At 36.6% G+C, this 21797-nt stretch overlaps 1 long non-coding RNA gene across 1 annotated transcript; it reads right to left on the bottom strand.

Annotated features, from left to right (window-relative positions):
- Positions 1 to 4304: 4304 nt before the first annotated feature.
- On the bottom strand, positions 4305 to 15561 carry LOC143661529 (uncharacterized). The gene is made up of 3 exons (XR_013164659.1): positions 15015 to 15561; positions 13276 to 13351; positions 4305 to 4632 (listed from the first exon to the last, which is right to left on the bottom strand). It is a non-coding gene; the product is annotated as an uncharacterized LOC143661529 (long non-coding RNA).
- Between the last annotated feature and the right edge of the window lie 6236 nt (positions 15562 to 21797).

The following is a 21797-nucleotide window of genomic DNA, read 5'->3' as shown; positions in this document are numbered from 1 at the left end:
AGAGAGGGAGGGGTAAAGAGTATGGAATGGATGAGTTTTTTTTTTATTTCTTTTTCTGAAGTGATGCAAATGTTCTAAAATTGATCGTGGGGATGAATACACAACTAGGTTATGATATTATAAGCCACTGATTGTACACCATGTATGGACTGTGTGAAGATTTGTCAATAAAAATATTTTTAAAAAAGAAATAGAGGGATATCATAACTGAATCTGCACATTGAAATGACATAATTGTGTACCAGAAAAAATTTTGATATAGGATCTCCATTGAGGCATATCCTGTCTAAATTATTTAACTTCAGGGATAAGTAATGTCTTTTAAATCATTTGCCAGCTTTGGTAGAAGATATCACACCAACTCCTCAACCAGTAATTAAAGGGAAATATGTAAGAATTTACCCTCCCTTTTTGGAAGAATTGAAATTTATTCCAGTTGATGAGGGGAAAGCTGTTTTACCTATCAATACTAACTAATGCAGAATAATAGAAAATCTTCTCAAATTAATTGTTTCAGCCAAGGATCATCAATATATACTAAAGTGATTAAATGAAAAGATATTCCCATAATGCCAAACATACATCCCATAAATTATGTACCTTTAAAGGGAGACATCTGGAGGTTACCATCTCAAGCAAATGACCAAATTTAGTATCACTAGAAGCAGAACAGCCTCACATTACATGCCTCCTGGTGTGATGCAGTATAAAATAATTTTATTTTACCCACATCTTTACAACTATCAATTTATAGAAAATACTGGGATAGGCAAACAAGTTAATTGATACCACAAATTAATTGATACCTACCGTCAGGTAAAGCCAGTAGGATGATATGCAACACAAGTAGTCTGTCTTCATCAAAAATAAATGAAACAAGAAAATTACAACAAAAAGAGAAAAACAAGAAATTTGAATATGGATGGGATACTAGGAAATTACCGTTAATTTTCTTATGTGTGATAATATTTTACATAGAAGAAACTCTTATACTAGGAAAAATCTTATTCTAAAAAATGCATCTTGAAGGATTTAAAAGTAAAACATATCTGCAACATACCTTCAAATGATTCAGGAAAAAATGTATACACACACAAATATAAAGGGAGCGAGAAAGCAAATTGGGAAAACTATTAGCAATTGCTGGATCTAAATCTTTTTCAACTTCTCCTGGATGTTTGAAATTTTTCATTATAAAAAGACTGGGGTAAGTTTTTCAGGGATCTAGAGAGCAAAAAACAAAAAACAAAAAAAAAAAGGAAGGTGGAGGGAATCAGGCTGGGTTCAGTCCTCGGCATTCATTTTTTTCAATTCCAGAAAATGAAGCAGTGTCTATTAAGTTCAAAGTAGGAAGAAAGTATAACATCAGAATTAATACGGCCAAATTGATGTTCAAGAATACGTACAGCAGGCAGGCATTCTCAAACATTGAAAAACATGAGGTCATTTTATAGTACTAATGACAGTTATAATGAAGTTTAACTACAAATGACTTATAGACTGTAAATAATCAAGGCTTTAAAGATGGTAGAAATTTCACACATAAAATGTGTGGAAGTAGGCAGTTTAGGCCTTGTAAAGCAGCTTCAAGAAATTGTCAGATACCCAGAATTTTCCTATCTTGTTGCTATATACATTCACCACATATCTGCCACTTCATGGTCTAAGATGACTGCTCAAACTTCAGCAATTAATTTGCATCCCAGCTAGCAGGGAGAAGATGGGCATACCTATTCCCTTTAAGGATATTTTCTGTAAATTTCATGCAATTTTGCTTACGTCCCATTGGTCAGAACCTCGTTACCAGAATACATCTAGCTGCAAGGGAAACTTGGATTATATACTATATTCTGGTGGGCAATGCATACATTTAAAATTAGGAAGGTTTTTTTGTGGTTTTTTTGCCAAAAAAAAAAAAAAAAATGGAAAAGTATTGTTGGGGTTGACCAGAAGTTTCTGCTAGAAGTCATAGTAAAGAAATGGATGGTGAGCACTGAATGAATTTAATGTGGGAGTAAATTATTTCAAGTTCATTCTTCAGTTTCATTTCAGTTTCTTTTTAATGAAGTAAATTTATTGAGACTTTATTTTTTTTAAGTGGGTCTAATAACCCATTCTCATAAAATTGTTTCTTTACATTCAATCTTTCTATGCATCCAACTTAATCTATGCGTGGAGATATTGTAGGGTAGTTCACCAAAAGCTTTTCTCATTGTCTCTGGAGCAGTGAGACTTGTGAATATTTGTTGCTTTCTCCTTCGTATCTTTTTAATTAAAAGGGAAGTGGTATGCCCATTTCTCCCTACTGTCTTGGAGACATCCCTTGATGCTGAGTCTCAGCTCATTCTAGGGTTTTTCTCAATCCCTTGATGCTGAGTCTCAGCTCATTCTAGGATTTCTGTCCCAAGTTGCCAGGAAGGTCCACACCCCTGGGAGTCATGTCCCACGTAGACAGAGGGAGGGTGGTGAGATTGCTTGTTGTCTTGGCTAGAGAGAGAGGCCACATCTGAGCAACAAAAGAGGCTCTCTTGGGGGTGACTCTTAGGCCTAAATTTTAAGTAGACTTGACCTATCCTTGGTGGGGTTAAGTTTCATATGAACAACCCCTAAGACTGGGGGTTCAGCCTGTAGCTTTGGTTGTCCAAACTGCTTGTGAGAATATCAAGAATTCAACTTGGGGAAGTTGAATTTCTCCCTGTTCTCACCATTCCCCAAAGGGGGCTTTGCAAATACTTTTCCACTTACTGATCGAATCACTCTGGGATTCTTTGGAGCATCACTCTGGACGAACCAACAAAATCTCATGTCCTACCTGAGATTCCAAGTACTTATGATGTTCAATCAAACTATCTACATAAGTTATACTAGGAAATGCACTAGTCAAAATATAAATTTTGTACCAAATAAACATTTTTTGCTTTAGTCTCACACATAGGGTAACATTTAAATATATTAATTACCATCTATTTTCAGCACCCTGTAATAACGACATTCCTTTGTTCTTACTCATGCAAAAACATTTTTAAAATTTGTACATTTAGTCACTATTATTATATACTCTAGGCATTCCTAGATTATACCATCTCAATCTTTAACATCTATCTTTCTTTCTGATTTCATTTATGACCCTAGTCCTCCTCCCTCTATCATTCTCACATGCAGCTTCATTCAGTGTTTTAACATAATTGTATTATAGTTAGGTAATATTGTGCTATCCACTTCTGAGTTTGTATTCAGTCCTGTTGCACAGTCTGTATCCCTTCAGCTCTAATTACCCAATATCTTACCCTATTTCTATCTCCTGGTGGTCTCTGTTACCAACGATATATTCCAAGTTTATTCACTAATGTCAGTTCATATCAGTGAGACCATACAGTATTTGTCCTTTTGTTTTTGGCTAATCTCACTCAGCATAATGTCTTCAAGTTCCATCCATGTTGTTATATACTTCATAACTTTATTCTGTCTTAACAGCTGCATAATATTCCATTGTATGTATATACCACAGTTTGTTTAGCCACTCATCTGTTGATGGACATTTTGGCTGTTTCCATCTCTTTGCAATTGTAAATAATGCTGCTATAAATATTGGTGTGCAAATGTCTGTTTGTGTCTTTGCCCTTATGTCCTTTGAGTAGATACCTAGCAATGGTATTGTCGGGTCATATGGCAATTCTATATTCAGCTTTTTGAGGAACCGCCAAACTGCCTTCCACAGCGGTTGCACCATTTGACATTCCCACCAACAATGAATAAGTGTGCCTCTTTCTTCACATCCTCTCCAGCACTTGTCATTTTCTGTTTTGTTGATAATGGCCATTCTGGTGGGTGTGAGATGATATCTCATTGTGGTTTTGATTGGCATTTCCTAAATAGCCAGGGAAGTTGAGATCATTGAATTGTACGCTTTAAATGGGTAAGTTGTATGGCATATAAATTATATCTCAAAGCTTTAAAATAAAAATAAAAGCAATGTTTGGCACATTTTACTTGGTTATCACATGTAGATTTCCTATATATCATATATACTGATAATTTCTAACTATTTGGTTCCTGAAATGCCACTTTTTGAGCATAAGTGATTTCTTATTCACCGAGGAAAGGATGGATTTTAAAATTAAAGTTCATGGTTTTAATCTATTATCCAGAACTTATCCTGAGTTTAAAGTTTTTATAGGGATATTATACATTTTGGGTAAATGATGTAAGTCATGTTAGAAAATACAAAATAGTGTTGTTAAAATGTATGGGCATGTATCAGTCATTTAAAACTTTTCTTTTAAAAGTTTGTTGTTGTTGCCCATTACTTTTCAAACATTACTTGTAACAAAGGATAAAGAGGCTCTATTGAGGTGTGATGGGCAGTCCAAGAAAAGATCAAATCAGTGAAAGGGTTCCATGATTTTTATTGAAGGTGGGGTTCCTCTGTATTCTCTAATCAATGGTATATTAGACAGGATTATCTAGGGAAAGAGAACCAATGGGATAAAGGAGAAATCTGTAAATATGAAATTTTTATAAAAGTGTCTTACACAACTGAGGGGATGCACAAGTCCAAATTCTGTAGGGCAGACCTCAAGCTGGCAACTCCAATGAAGGTCTTTGGTGAATTCCACAGAAGAGGCTGCCTGGCTGAAATAGAGAGATTCTCTTTTTTTTGACTCACCCTTTTAAAGCCTTCTGCTGATTGGATTAAATGTCTCTCATTGCTGAAGACACTCTCCTTATTTGACTGTAAATGTAATCAGTCATAGATGCAATCAACTTACTGATGATTTAAGGCCACGAAATGTCCTTGCATTAACAGTTAGGCCAGTGCTTGCTTGACTAGACATTGGCCATTACCTGGCCAAGGTGACACATAAACGTAACAATCACAAGTGGAGATATTAGAAAAGAACCTGCTGACATAAGTGAGAAAAGACCTCTTTAATCCATACCTGAAAACGACCTATTCTTAAAGAATTCCTAGATATCTAGAGTCTTTCAAATTTAACAAACTATGACTATGTAGTCTAGTTTACCAACTTGAAATGTATATACATCTTCAACTTCAGCACATTATTTTATATTTCTTAATCCAGTCATTAGTCCTGGTAATAATTCTTTATTTCTTCTCTTGGTAATATTTCAGTCATACTGTTCCTTTCTAATAAAGCCTCTGTTGAAATACTTACGTAAGCGCTCTAATCTCAAAGAGAGAGAATGTCAGAAATTAGTTATACAGCTAATAACTTATGACATACTTTCAATGGGTGATTTAAGTCGATTATAATCAGAATAACATCTAATTGTTAGATTTGGACCCCTGAGTCTCACTTCATTATATTTTCCCCCCAAGTGACCCTGTATGCTAATTAATATAAAACCTAAACCAAGAAATAACCTATATGCATTATTACAATTTTCGACAATTTATGGTATGTCCTTCTAGATATAATAAATTTCCTATTACACTAAGCTGTACTACATTTCTTCCAATTTTTACTCCTTTCTTAGGTAATAAAGTTTCTCTGGTGTTTGATAGTAAGAACAATTAGAATTTCCTTTACGAGGTGTTAATTTGTATTTCAAAACTTTAAGGATATGCAGCAATCTCACTGCTAGGTAGGTTCCTATACCAATTGTTAATAATTTTGTGCTGCCTTCAGATATGTTTTCTGAAACATTATTCAAGCTTATACTGAAGGAGAAGTTATAATAATTTCCACCTAGGAATCATAGGATTCTGGAAGCTATCTCAGAGATACCTAAATTTTATTATTAAAGGACGTTAAGTTAGCTACCAAGATAATTCTTGAGTGTTCATGACAACTACTTGATTGTTTGTATATTGAGACAGGTAGTAACTGAGTACTTCTGTGGGTAGGGATTGATAATACTACACAGAAAGTATCATGGAATAGTCTGAGGGGGGAGCCCTTTCAGAACAGAAACAGGACTCTGGAGCCAGACTACCTAAATTGAAATCCTTACTTTGCCTTGGGCAGTTTACATAATGTCTCTGAGCCTCAATTCCTTATCTGTGAAATGAACATAATAGAACTGTTATGGCTTGAATCATGTTCTCCACAAAGACGTACACAAATCCTAACCCCTGGTCCTGTGGATCTGAGCCCATCTGTGAATAGGATCTTCAAAGTTTCTGTTACTTACGATGGCCCAAACTCCTACTTTGGAAAGTGATGAAAACACGTTAGAGTTGGGTTATTTGCTCCAACATATGGCTCTTTAAAAAAAGACTGAGCTAACCCTTTGAATATACTTAAATCAACTGAATTGTACACTTTAAATTTGTGAATTTTATGGTATGTGAGTTGTAGTTCAATAAAAAAAAAATCTATTAAAAAAAAAACTGTGCTCATCCTCCAGGGTGTATTTTTGTGGACTAAAGAACCCTGAATAGTGATGTGGACCAAAGAGTACAAACCTTTAGATAACTGAGCTAAGAAAATTGGGATGGTAAATTTAGCTAGGCCAATGGTGAGACTGACCCTTTACCCAGATATGCTACGTAATTTGTGGGGCCCCTCTCAGCATGGGGCCCCGAGCTACCCCAGTTCACATCCCCAGGAAGCCGTCCCTATTGACTGAGCAGTTAATATTTTCCAGGCCAAGGCCAACCACTTTGCAGACAACGCATTCAATTCTCACCTCCATCTTACAAAAGTAATACTATCCCCCATTTTATGAAAGAGGAAATAAAAACTTACAGAGATTAAATAATTTGTCCAATTCCCCACAGCCTGTAAATGGTGAAGCTGGACTTTAAGTTTAGACCTGAGTCCAAAGTCCATGTTTTAAACAGTGCTCTTCAAATTTATTAGTAAAATTTTTGAGTGAATACCTCAATGCTTGTATAACTACCTAACAATATATTTTATTCATGTACTACTTATTAATAAGTATGTATCTTATAAATCACACACAAAACAAAGACATTTTAAAGAGGCTGTAAATAGAAATGCTTACATTTCCTTACCACATTCCAATCACCTTTCTCAATTCTTATGATAGTCCTGAAGAGACCACTGCCTTCATCCCAGACAAATGCATAGTTTATAACATTCAAGATGCCAATTTTCCTATGACGGGTGAACATTTTAATAGATCCTTAAAAGAGTCTCACTTATAAAATGAATTGTTCATAGTGAAATTTTAAGCCCTGTGAATAAAAAAGATATTTTTTTTCCTTTAAATCCAGGAAGCTGGATTGCCTTGGAGAAAGCTTATTTCAATCACTGATAAGACAAACTGGCTAGGCCTGACAAGAATTTTTGGTTTAATCTAGGTTATCTGCAAAATTACACAGTAAATGTTGATTTGTTATGGAACAGAAGAAGGGAAACATTCATTAGGCATGTGTTGAGTGCCTAAAATGGGCCAGGAAATGTGCTGGGTGCTGGGATAATGCAGTGAGCAAGATAGAGAGGGTCTCGGCAAAAGAGCTAACTCCAGCACAGCTAATCCCACGCCACACCTCTAAATTAAGGAATGCAGAGGCAAGAGGGGTTCCATGCCAACAGAAAGAACCTTGGAAAGAAATTAAGAGGCAACAGTCCTCTCCATTTTGAACATAAATCTTTAGAAAGCAAGGATCAAGCTTACAGGTATATTTTACAAAGAAACAAAGTTCAATAAATTAGAACGTGATGAAGACACCAAACTTTTCTTTAAAAACATAAGAATCAACTTTCTCTAAATCATAGTCTAATTTTTGGACTCTCTTGAAAGAATGGGCTGCCACAAAGTGCATTGTGGTGGACTGAATTATGTACCCCAACCTAGACATTATTCACAGAGGAAAAGATGGATTTTAAAATTAAAATTAATCCACATTCCTGTGAGTGAACCCATTGTAATTATGACCTCTTAAAGATGTTAGTCTTAGTTAAAGTGTGGCCCAACTGAATAAGGGTGAGCCTTAATCTAGATTATTGGAGACCTTATAAAGAGAACATGGAAATCATAGAAGCAACAAAGGAGAGGACATCCCCATGAAACTGGAGTCAATGTAACTCCAAGGAAACCCAAGGATTGCTGGCAGCCAGCATCAGAATGCTATAGATTTGGGGGAGAAGGCAAGTTTAGCTAGTATGTTGATTTTGGACTTCTAGGTTCAACATTGAGTCAATACATTCCTATGGTTTAAGCTAATGCATTGCATGGTGTTTCTCATAGCAGTCTGGCAAAATAAGACATACATTAAGAAACTTGTTTTTTAATTATTTTTATCTCTGTACATTATCTCTGGTTGAATCATGGAGGTGTTAAAATGGACAGTATAAGATAAATAAAGGAGATTTTTGCATCTCTTCCTGAAGATGGCGACAAGAGACCGGGTTTTTAAAACAGGGACTCCCTGTGTACCAAGTGACCAAACTGTGCCGTTTAAATGGAAATATAGGATTTTTTGTTCTGTTAGTTGTAGGGTAGATTATTTGGATAGTTCATTTGCTTTTTAATAGTAGCAATAGCAAAAGAAAGATTGTAAGTAGAAAGAGGAAAATTGGAGCAGCAGATTACACAATGAATTGGGTATGTCAACAATTCTTCCGGTTTCTTTCTTTGGTTGCCAAGGTTACTCCCAGGTTTATTAATTCCCTGCCCTTGTTTCACTACAGCTCTAAAACCCTGGGGATTTTGGAGCAGGAGTCGTACTGCCTGATTCAAATCCCATCTCCACCATTCACTAAACATGTTATTCTGAACAAGTTATTTAATATCTATCCCTGTGACTCAGTTTCCTCATATGTAAAATCTGTCATCTGTAATGATTAACTGAAAATAAGCATGTAAACTATTTAGAAAGGTGCGTGATATGCAGTATGCATTCAATCAAAGGTAGCTCTCATCACCAAGCCGCAGTTATGGCTATAGCTACATGATCTAGAAAGATCCATCAAAACATTTCTTTCAGCATATTTCTTAGGAAAGGTATGGTTTTCAATATTGGCCAATCTCAGACAAGGGGAAAAATACTTTGGGGGCTAGGCAGTATATATAATTTATTATAAATATAATTATTATATTATATTATAATTATATGTACAATTTAGTATAATATAATTTGAATATCTTTGGCTGATTGCTTAAAATGACGAATTGTTCAGTTTTTTATTTTGATGCAATCAAATGATTTGATCCATGAATTGCTCTGCTTTATTGACATTTAGAATCTTTGTATTTTGCCTGGACTAAAACTTACACAAAGCAAATTTCTCTAATGTTATTCAAAAGGCCACATTTGAAGGTGGCCAATCTACTTCTTCTTTTAAATATATTTTATGTGCATTTAAAATCCAAACCCATATTTCAATTTCAGCACTTACTCTATAAATATTAGAAAAAATAAAATAAAAATTAGCACCATTTTCCAAAATGCACAACCCTTAATGAGCCAATTTGATCTTGTTATTTGTGGGACATGCTAGGTTTTGTCTTACTGCTATCCTCTTTTTGCCTTTTCTTCTTGATATTGTTATCTTAGGGTCTAAACAGTTCTTTCAATATTCATTTTCACTGTCATCAATTTTTTAAAACCGTCAAAATAATTTTCCAGATTAGCAGCCAATATGCCGACTCCCAGCTGGTCGAGAGTCAGTCAGTTTGTTGATTTGGTTGGCTTATTTTTCCATGTAAATTGTTCCATTTATCTACAAAGTTCCATTTTTTTGTTAGCATCCCTTAGCTAATTAATTATTCATCCTCTACCCAGAATTGTCTTTTGAATTTGAATGCTTTGCTTCTGATGGAATCATTTCTCATTGTGGGCTTGTTTTAGTGGGACTCACACCCTTCGGAAGTAATGTTGGCCCACATTGTAATATCCATGTGGTCACACTCATGTCCCTCTGTTTTGGCTTGATGGTAGGGACTGAAGAAATTTGGGGCAACAGAAAGAGAGCCTCCTAAGAACCCTGGGCAAGGAAAATCAAAAGGACCCATCAATATATATATATTTTAAAAAGCTTAGGAACTTAGAGTGTAAAGTGAGGCAATACTGCCTGTTTTAGTTTCCTTGGCTGCTCAAGCAAATACCATGCAATTGGCTGACTTAAACAATGGGAATTTATCAGCTCACAGTATTGAGGCCAAATCAAGATGTCATCACAGCGATGCTTTCTTCCTGAAGACTGGGGTGCTGGGGCTGGCTGCCTGCAATCCTTCCTCCTTCACTTGTCACATGGCACAGCACATGGTGGGTCTTCTGACCTCTCCCTTCTCTTCAGGGTTTTATGGATTTCAGCTTCTGGCAGCTCCCTCTGTGGTTTTCTCTCTATCTATCTGAATTTCATTCTATTATAAAGGGCTTCAATTATAGTATTAAAACCCACCCTAATTGTGGTAGTTAGACTCAGTTGTCAGCTTGGCCAGGTGAAGGCACCTAGTTCTGTTGCTGTGGACATGAGTCAATGCTACATGAACCTCATCTGTTGCTCATTACATCTGTAGTCAGCTAGGAGGTGTGCCTGCTGCAATGAATGATTTAATTGGCTGGTGCTTAAATGAGAGAGCTCAACAGCACAGCCCAAGCAGCTCAGCCCAGACCTTTGGAGATGCAGAAAGGAATTACCCCCGGGGGAAAGTTGTTGGAAACCAGAGGCCTAGATAGAAGGCCAGCAGAAATCACCCTGTGCCTTCCTGCGTAAGAAAGGACCTCAGTTGAAAGTTAGCTGCATTTCCTCTGAAGAACTAACCAAATAAATCCCCTTTTTGTTAAAAGCCAATCCATCTCTGGTGTGTTGCATTCTGGCAGCTAGCAAACCAGAACAGTAATTGAGGTGGGTCACACCTTAACTCAAGTAACATCAGCACAATGTCCTACTTACAATGGGTTCATATGCACAGGAATGGACTAAGTTTAAGGACATATTTTTCTGGGACACATACAGTTCCAAACCACCACACTCCCTCAAAGATTTGTTGTAGGGACTAAAGGAATTAATGCATGTGAAGGCTTAGAACAGTGTTTGACACATAGAACTCAAGAAATGATCGCTATAATTAACCATACTCTATACCTACCTATTCTTTTCCTGTCTGGGACAACAATTCCCTTCTCCTGAAAAATGCTCTAATCATGAATTCAACTAAGAGTTGACATCTAAGAGCCCTTCCTTCTGGGAATAATGATTTGGTTAATGGATGAACAAGTGATCTGATCTGGGACAATCAGAGTCCACTCTCAGGAATTTTCCATTTGGAACAGAAGGAAGAAGAATGGTACCTTTCAAGGGGTAAGGTGACAAGAGGAGATTCTGAGGTTACATCCTGCTCTGTAGAAAAGCCAAACTGCAGGATGAGAGAAACAGGGGAGCACACAGAGGAGCAGAGATGAGAGTAAGACAAAAAGAAGTCTGGGCAATGTCTTAGTTCCTATGTCCTGTGGTGCCCGAGACTCATCTATACTTCTGCTCTTCCTCCTGTTTGGTTATAGGAGTCGATAGACTCCCCTTTTTGCTTAAGCTAGTTCGAGTTGTGTTTCTGTCACTTGCAACTAAGAGTTCTGACACATATTCAACTCTAATGTTTTTCTGTTTGTTGCAATAGAATATTCTGAATAAGAGGTTTACATCTTTTTACTTACGGCTCTTCTGTCAACAGTTATGTAACATAAACTGCAAAGGATATGGAATTAGCATCATTGTAAGGACCATGTCTCACATGGGCCATGGCTTAAATCTAAGAGACTGATTGAAGCCAATATGGAATGAGTAGATACCATTTATAACTCTTCAAAGACTATAGAATATGGCCCTTCGTAAACAAATACAGAAATAGTAAAAAAAAAAAAAAAAAAAAAGACATTTAAAGAATTCCTACAATCATGGTGTTCAGCTTCATCACTTACCTGACTTCACTTCTGCATAGGTGGAATACTCTGCCTTATTGCCTTATTGTATTCATAAACCCTATAGAGGGTCACAGAAATTCCCCTATGTGGCCATTATGTTTTAGGACAGGAAGAGACCACTAGGGGCTACCTATTCCATGTTCCTCTCCTTTGCTTTTTGAGAATTTACTCATGTTGCTGTGAAACATGTATACAATTGACATTCTCTTAAAGGTTGGAAGAACTGTCACTGATCATCTAGCCCTTTGACTCTCAAAGTGAATTGTTGAGCTACGATATTTTGGGATGGTTTGTTACACACCCGTATAGCTGAAACAAATGGTAGTAAATTATCTTCTTAATTACCCATGATGTTTATCCTAAGTTTCCTTTTAGGAAAAGAATTTTAGAAAAACATTTCATTCTGAGAAAAATTCAGCTCTCAATTTATATCCAACTGACATTTCAGGATGCCGAACATCTTGCAGTGTGCTTTGCCCTCTCAACTATTTAAAAACATGTCACCCCAGTGCAACCCTGTCCTCACTAACATCTCTACCAGAAAGTCTGGCCGGCTCTAAGTATTAAACATAATATTTCTGAAAATGCTGGTAGATTGTTTCATAGACTATTCTCATAATATTGTGTCACTTAAGCTTGAGCTGCCTTCATGGTAATAGATTTCTTCAGGAATTTGTCTTCTCTTTTAAAGATTTCTATAACTCTGTGTTTATGCATGATCCCTGAAACTGGAAAGTCAATATATGTGAATTTTAATCATTATCTTCAGATTTTGATGGTTTGCATAATCTAACCAATAATTGTAATTGTTTCCTTTTTCATTAAAAGCATTAAAGGTAATTATGAAACTATAGAAAGCTATGAAGAAAAACAGTCACCTAGAAAAAGGATGGACATTAGTAAAGGACCGGTTGAATAACTGACAGTATTATGAGTACTCTGCAACTATTAAGAGATGAGCAAGCTCTCTAAGTACTGGTGTGGAAAGGACTCCTAGATATGTCATTCAATTAAAAAAAAATAAGTTGCAGAACACAGAGTATGGTGTGCTACCCTTTGCGTTGAGAGGGAGGAAAGAAATTAGATTTGTATTTGCATTATGCATAATGGATTTAAAAATCTAAGAACATGAGTGGGAAACTGGCACCTGCAGAATAAGCACAAGAAGGAGACTTTTCACTCAACACTGGTTTATACCTTCTGGTTTTAAAGCCATGTGAATGTACGACCTATTCAAATTATTAAATAAGGTTAGAAACATGAACTAAAATATAAATACTGATTGCCTCTGGGTGGTAGGATTTCACATATTTGTGTGTGTGTGTGTGTGTGTGTGTGTGTGTGTGTGTGATTTTTGTATTTCTTTTTTCTCTGCAAAATAACATATTTTACTTATATCTTTAAAAATCAAAACTCACAGGTGGGCCACGGTGGCTCAGTGTCAGAGTTCTCATCTGCTGTGTTGGAGACCCAGCTTCAATTCCTGGTGCCTGCCTATGCAAAAAAGAAATCAGTACTCACCACCATTCAATTCAACCAGTGAATTGAATTTGTATTCATAAGCTTTGTAATCACAAATATATACAGTCTGGTATGCTGAATATCTGAATATACCAAACTTTACTTAACGTTTCGCTATAGCCAAACACTGATTTTTTTTTATTGTATCTTTTTATAAATAAGGAAGCAATAAATCTGTTTGCGCAAAAATGTTTTTCTTCTCTAGCATAGCTCCTCAAAATTGAAAATCTGTTTCAAAGGACATAAACCTTTCAGCAGTCCAGTATATCCTGTCAAAATAAAAGGATCAATGCCAGTAGAAATTCATGAGAACGCCAGGTTAAAATCCTTTGCTAATTCAATAGGTCAAAATTTGAATCTCTTTATGCTTTGCCTCTACATTTCTTTTGCAACTAATAAAGATGAATATTTTTCTATTTGTGTATTGATCAGTTTAGTTCCTCCCCAAGAACTGTTTTTCCAAATCCTTTGTCCATGTTGGGATCTTTAAGGATTCGCTTTTTTTTTTTTTTTTTAAAGTTCTTTATCAGTAACTGTTAAACCACCTTATCTGCCATTTTTTATTGGAAATATTTTTTTTCTGTCATCTTCATTTTGTTTTACACTGTTATTAAATTTTAAATGTTAACGTTTTTATGTACTCATATGCTTTGACAATGTACCCTTCCATCAGAGGTCTAATAAAGATTTCCTTCTAGTTGATATATTTTACTTGTTAAATTTTCTTCGACTACTACAGAATTAATTACTAACTGCAGTGCTAGAAGTAGACTTGAACAGAAACTTTTAAGGCTCTCCACATTTCATAAATACCATTTATTAAATAACCTTTCTTTCCCTGTTGAGCATGTCGCCTTCCTTCTATTTTTGATTCTTATGTATAATAGTATCCATTTCTGTAATAGCTTCTAAATCCATTGATTGGTGTCAGCGCCAGACTTTTAATTATTACAGCTTGAGAATATCTTTTCACAAATGGCAGTGTTTGCCCCCATCATGCAAAAAGGTAAATAATTGTATCATTCAAAAAGATTCTATAGTATTTTATTGGAAAATTTTCAAATCTATAACTTAGTTTGAGTACAAGCAGTTTTTAAAAAATATTCTCCCTTCCAAAAAGAAGAAGGTCTTGTTTCCATTTTTTCAGGTTTTCTTTCATTTCATCATCTCCATTTTTGTTTGTTCATTTGTTTGGTTAGTTGATTGATTTTCTTCTCAAAGCTCATATGTTCTTTGACATTAAAATATTCTGTGGTACTTTATGGGTTTTGTTTCTATTGTGAATGGGGTTTTAATTTTATTTTTCTATATTATACATTTTTATTTTATTATATTTTGCTAAGTGGTTTTTGCTGACATGGAGGAATAGCATTCATTGCACATTTACCTAGAATCTGACCCTTTTGGTGGCTCTATTATGATGTTGGAAAACTACTTCCAATTGATTCTTTAAGGTTTTCTAGAAATACGAGTTGATCTTGACACTTAAATTAGCCTGGAACTGTTGACTCAGGGAGAAAAACAATTAATGGTATCACAATGGAGATATAACATTGGTTTCAATGTCTATTTTTCATGAATTTAACTGTTTTGTGGACACAGCCTGTGTTTTAGGGATCTTACCATGGAAACTTACAATAATAGAAACATACGGGGATGAATTGCAGGTACAATAACAGTTCTTGATTCAGATGTGAACAGTGCACCAAGTTAACTCTCATTGACAGTCACAGATCAAGAGGGATGAGGTTCCTAAAATGGAAAGGACATGGAAGAAATCAGCAAAATGATTGAGTTGGTAGCTGGTTTTATTACCTGCCCAGATGTCATAGTCCATTCCATATTTAAGTGGTTCTGCCTTATCACCTTTGAACAGATACAAATTCCTAATAGAATTGAAAAGACTAGTGCCATAGAGATTTCTCAGTATTGTTGCTTTGGAGATACCCATATTCCGTTCCTTTCATTGCGGCCAAGAAATGTGGGCCTCCTTTCCCCCTCATCACTGCATGTCTCCTCTGGACATACATGGAAGCACCCCTGGCTCCTCTTGTTTTACCCCAGGAGCCAATATGTCCAACAGTGCTCTCTTTGTTGGAAGAAACCGTGTTGTCCAAGCCCCAGACTTCAAGGCTGGACACTTAACGCCAATGAGGAGATCTCTGAAGAAGGAGAGAAGTAGAAAAAATCTCAGAATGGACTGATAGGTTTCTGTGGGTAAAATAAAGGTTGGTTTTATTCCATCCTCTGAGCTCCATACATATGTTCCATCATCTAAGAGTCATCCTTTCCTTCTGATAGTGGCTGCAAAATCCTGTCTGCCAACCAGTATAAGGGTCTGGTTAAGGAGTTATCTAACTCCTTTGAATCTCCATCCTTTTGACAAAGGAGAAGAGAAAGGACTCTGACTTGTAAACAGCTGCATTTCTTTGAATATCCTGTTTCGGAGTCAAGGCAGGTGATTGAAAAGTCAAGACGGAGTGGCAGGTGAGCAGAGGATGAGTTTTCAGGTAGTGCTCAAAACTGGTAGATAGGAGTATTTCCACTAAGTTATGGCAATAAAATGCTACGAATTTCAAAGCAATACAGTTAGCAAGGAGCTAAGGGAAATGACTGAGAAGCAGCAGGAAGATTATAAAACATGTCACTATTTTACAGTAGTAAAAGAAAAGTAAACAAGACAACTTCTCTGTTTGATAAGATCTGTGATAAATGATTCCGGTCCTGAAAATCAGGATGCACAGTTGCACATCTCTTCCAAGAGAAACCCACTCAAGTCTGCGTAGCTTAGGGGGCTGGAAGGCCAGAGGGCAGGTATTTACTTTTCTTCTGTATTTTCCCTTTCTGACCCAGAGGGTTGTGTGCTTTAGAAGTCTCTCTTCCTCCCCTAGATGGCTGCTGTCTTGGTGGCTTGCTCTGGTATAAAATCAGCATGAAACATCATTTCCTGTTAGCTTGGGAGAAGTGAGACATTCAAACCAATATCCTGTCCTGTCAAGTCTGTTCTCTCCCCAAGGTTTGAGCAGATCCTAACCACCCTGCATTTGGGCATGCAAGGGCCCTATCATGCCGGGGATGCATGGACCCCATCTATGCAGGGAAAAGGCCTCATCTGCCTTGTTCATCACTGCGCCCCACAGCATGGTACAGTGCTCAGCACCATTGGATGCACAATAAATAAATTGCATGACGGTCTACATCATCCTGCATTTCAGACCTTGAATCTGCCCATTTCTGCTGCTCCACAGGACCTTCTGTTCTTCAGAAACTTGCTTCAGACCTGGGGTCCTGCCACACATATAAATGTTTATTAGTAAGCAGGCACAAGACAGTCCTACAGCCTGCTGTGGCAACTTGGTGAAGCCCCAGATCCTTCTTATGCCTGAAAGATTAACTAACCAAATGTGACAAGATTCTGCTGGCACGATATAGTCAGATTCAAGCACAAGAATCTTCTAAGCTAATGGCTGACAGGATAGCTTTAGAATTAAGTCTTGGGAGTAATCTCAAAGGGAATAGGCTACTAAAATTTTTTTAATTTTTAATTTTAGCTTACTAAAAATTTATATCATGATTTTGTTACTTTTACTATATAAGGTTTATTTTTCTTTTGTAATTTTTAATTTTGACATAATTTCAAACTTTAGAAATGTTTTAAGACCAGTACAAGGAATTCCTGTATTTCTGTAACCCAGATTTACCACTTGCTTATATTTTGTTCTACTTGCTTAATCATTCTCTCTATGCATATTTTTCCCAGAACCATTTAAAACTATCTTGGGGTACCATGTCCTTTTCCCACTAGATATTTCAGAATGTTTTCCCAAAGAACAAAGACATTCTCTTACATAAGAGCAGTACTAATATCGAAATCAGGAAATTGAGCCTATAAACCTATGATCTAATCTGTACTCCATATTCATATTTTGTCACTGTCCCCAAAATGTCCTTTGTGTTTTGTTTTGTTGTGTTTTCTGGGTCCAGAATCCATTCCAGTGTCACACATTGCATGCAGTTCTCAAATCTCTTTTGCCTCCTTTACTCTGGAACCGTTTCTCAGTCATTCATTGACTTTTTAGACCTTGACATTTTCAAAGAATAAAGGCCAGTTCATTTGCAGAATGTTCCTCATTCTGGCTCTGCCTAATGTTTACCTGTGATTAGATTCAGGTTATTCATTTTTGACAGGAATATCTCATACATGATGCACCCTTCTCAATGCATTTTATCAGGAAGCACATTATGTTTGTTTACCCAATATTGGTGATGCTAATTTTGATTGCTTGATTAATCAAACTTGAAGGGGCCCCTTAAGTTTCTTCATATAAAATCACTGCTTTCCCATTTTGTAATTAATAAGCAATATATGGGGAGATACTTTGAGACTATGTATATATACCATTCCTCATCTCACCTACTATTTTAAGCAACATTGATGATTTTCTAATTCCATTATTTTTTCTATATTTATTGTTGAGTTTCTGTTCTGAAAAAGAGCTTTCCCTTCTTCATTTATTTATTCATTTATTTATACCAGTATGAACTCCGTACGACATTTTATTTTATTCAGTGGGTTCTAATCCACTATCACTAAAATTTTAAACCCCATGTAGGTAAGAGTGGGAGTGCCTATAATTTCCAAGGCACATCTTACATGCCACTTAATTGACTGATGACATCCATTTTGCTAATGAATAGAGCCTCTGTTGTTGATCATAGCTAAAAGTAGCTGAAGTATTTTGTGAGTTGCTGAGGACTCCTGACTGTGGAGTATTGATGAAAACAAATACATATGTCATGTTATAGTGCCTGGGCTGAAGAATTTAAAGTAAATTACAGAATACATAACAGTTAAGGCTTGTAGGTCAACAGAACAAAAAGTTGGGTAATGTTTGGAGGAAATGCACTCACCCCATCCTAGAGCTAACTTGGTATAGTTCCTGACTGGTGAAGGCATGCTCAGCTCAGCCCCTCCCCTCTCTGTTCTTGGAGACCCTGCTTGGCCTCATGGGACTCATGCTGTCTGTCCTTGGCCAGGCTGTAGGCTCACCATTAAATACCCCACCTCCACTCACGGGAGCAGGCTTGATGGGGGCCAGCACCTGCTCTGATTCAGGTATAGAACCCATTTGCCCCAACAGAGAGCCACCTTTCCCAACCTAGCCTTGGCCACCATTGAGGTGATATTTTCATCTTCATCCACATACCTCTCGTCTTACTTCTCAGTCGGTTCAGAATTCGGGTAAGCATGAGGCAACATCTACTGGGACCTGCAGAGACTTCAACCTTCCAAGATCTACCACCTCCATTTCTATTTCAAAGCAGCCTCTCTCTCTGCTGATCCTCTCCCTCAGCCCATCAGCATCCCAAAGTATCTTCCATAGCAACAGAAGGAACCTAAAGCCTTATCTTGATCCTCTTCTTTAAAATCTTAGGATTCCATGTTTTTTTTTCCCATCTCACCTTCTCCCAATTTGATTTTACATTTGCAGCCTGATTTTTCCTGTTTTCAAAACAAAAGTTGGGTGCATGGGTGGTTCAGTGGTAGAATGCTCACCTTCTATGCAGGAGACTCGGGTTCAATTCCTGGTCCATGCACCAAAAAGGAAAAAACAAAAGTCAAATCATATCACTTCTCTGCTTGAAACATTCCACTATTCTCCATCTTCCTCAGAATAAAACCCAAAGCCCTTACTATGTCCTATTGAAATAAAAACATTATTTGAATTGCACAATTTGTGAATTAGACTGATTTTATCTTGTACTTAGCCTGTCTTGTACTTGATAGCCACTTGCTGTCTCTCTCTAACTTTGCCTCTGAATACCCTTCCCCTTGCGTACTTTACTCCAGTCAACCTTGCCTCCTTCTGTTGTTCAAATATATCAGACTCATTTCCTTCTTGAGAGCTCTGCATTTGCTGTCCCCTAGGGATATACAATTTTTCCGTGTATATCTATGTCACTCAATTCCTTTCCTTCTATGAGATCTATACCTTCTCAGACCAGCTCATCGCTGCCCCCCCCATCTAAACTGCAACCTTTCCCAGTACACACATTTCTTTAATTTCTCTTTAGCACTTGTCAGCATTTAATGTAACTATATATTTTACCTAATATCTTGTTAATTGTCTGTCTCCCCATTCTACAATGTAAGGTCTCTCAGAACAGAGCATCCACCCAAGAGAGACTTAGAGATCTGGAATAGAGAGAGATTACCTAGAATGCCACCAAGCGAGATTTTTTAAGACTCATAGTTGCATATTTCTCTCTAAGCCCAACTGTACAAGGAATTTCATTACCCTTTTCCCCTACGTGGAACATGACAACCAAGAGTGAAAGTTTCCCTGGCAACGTGGGACATGATTCCCAGTGAAGAGCCTAGCTCTGGCACCGTGATATCAACAATGCCTTCCTGATCAAAAACAGGGAAAGAAATGTAATAAAATAAGGAATCAGTGGCTAAAACAGTTCAAATAGAGTCCAGAGCTGTTTTAGAGGCTTTTCTTATGGTTCAACTGGATATCGTTAATTACCACAGTTTGTCAAACCCCTACCAACACCATTCCCCGTTAACCCTAGAGAACACCTAGGGCTCTGTCTGAGATTCTACAGAAGTTTCACGTACTAAGATTACTTCCAGGAACCTATAATCTCCAGATGGTTTCTAGGCCAGATAAATCCTGAAATCCAGAGGGGCCAGTCCCTCCGAGAACATCAGCTAGTTCCACCCCAACTATCCCATGCTGTCGACATCCCTTTCCAACATGAAAAAGTTAGAATGGGCATAACCGAAATACTCCTAAAGAGTGGGAAAAGGATCAAGGGAAAAGGAGGAGGTATAACAGAGAAGATAGGAGTTAACGAATGTAACTGATGAATCACTATATTGATATTTCTTTTACTTTCCAGCATCTTAAGGCAGCTAGAAGGAAAAACCTGGAATTATAGAACTGTAACCCATACCAAACTTTGAAATCTGTTCTATAACTACTTGTCTCAATGTACTTTGAAATTTGTTGCTTTGTTTGTATATATGTTATATTTCACAATAAAAACTGTTTAATAAGACACATGATAAGATGGTAGAAATAAATCCAAATGATTGAGTAATTATAATAAATGTAAAGACAGTCAGCTTTCCAATTAAAAAAACAAAGATTGGGCGGGCCGCGGTGGCTCAGCGGGCAAAGTGCTTGCCTGCTATGCCGGAGGACCTCGGTTCGATTCCCGGCCCCAGCCCATGTAACAAAAACGGAGAAACAGAATACAATAAAACAAGAAAATGTTTAAAAATGTTTCCCTTCCTTCCTTCCTTCTATCCTTCCTTCCTTCTCTCTGTCTTTCCTTTAAAAAAAAAAAAAAAAAAAAAAAAAACAAAGATTGCCAGGCTGAATTTTTAAAAAGCCAGGTATGTAATAGTTATAGAATATATAGCTAAAACAAATTCAGAGAAAGACTGAAGAGAAGGAATGAAAAAATATACATTAGGCAAACACAAGTGAAAGGAAACATATTTATTATCTGACAAAATAAAGTTTAAGGCAAAATCATTACCAGTGAGAAAGAAGGTCACAACATATATTTCAATTCACCAGAAAGATATGGAAATTCTACCCTTCCTTCTTCCCTCCCTCTCTCCCTCCTTTCCTTCCCTCTCTGTCTTCTCTTTTTCTCTCTCTCTCTCTGTTGCTCTCTCTCTCTTTCCCTCTGTTTTTGTTTCTCCCTCATCAGCTTGACCAGTGATTTATTATTTTTCTGTGTTAAAGTTTAAAAATAAAAAGTTTAAAAAAGTAAGCTGCAGATATATATGAAAAATGTTGTTTACACAAAATGTGTAAGTATACAAAACAGAACAATATATTGTTATAAATATACATATATGGAAAAATATAAAATATGGTTGGGAAGGATATATACCATCTTTTAAATGGAGTTATTTCTAGAGAGAGAATGAGGGAATGAGGTCAGAAACTGGTTAAAGGGGGGTTTCAATGATATCTGTCAGATTTTATTAATAAAAAATCTCAAGGGGGTACGAGGGTAGTTCACTGGCAGAATTCTCACCTGCCATGCGGGAGACCAGGGTTCAACTCCTGGTCCATGTACTTCCCCCCAAAACAAGCAAAAACCCACCCGACCAAAAATTCAACAAATGGTGCTGCAATAACAGATACTCACATGGAAAAAGAATGAAATGTGACCCCACCATACAGCATACAAAAAAAAAAGATCTGAAACAATATGGCAAAATTATTCACTCTGGGTAGTAGATACACAGGCATTCATTTCACTATTTTTGTACTTTTCTGTGCCCTTGAAATATTTAATAATTTTAAAAAGCAATGGAGTAAAGAAAGAAAGCAATGATATATTTGACTATATATAAACACTTAAATTTTCCCTTGGTAAAGCCAAACAG

Source organism: Tamandua tetradactyla, chromosome 17 (assembly GCF_023851605.1).
Source record: "Tamandua tetradactyla isolate mTamTet1 chromosome 17, mTamTet1.pri, whole genome shotgun sequence".
NCBI classification, from domain to species: domain Eukaryota; kingdom Metazoa; phylum Chordata; class Mammalia; order Pilosa; family Myrmecophagidae; genus Tamandua; species Tamandua tetradactyla.
This window is presented reverse-complemented; position numbering and strand designations above follow the sequence as displayed.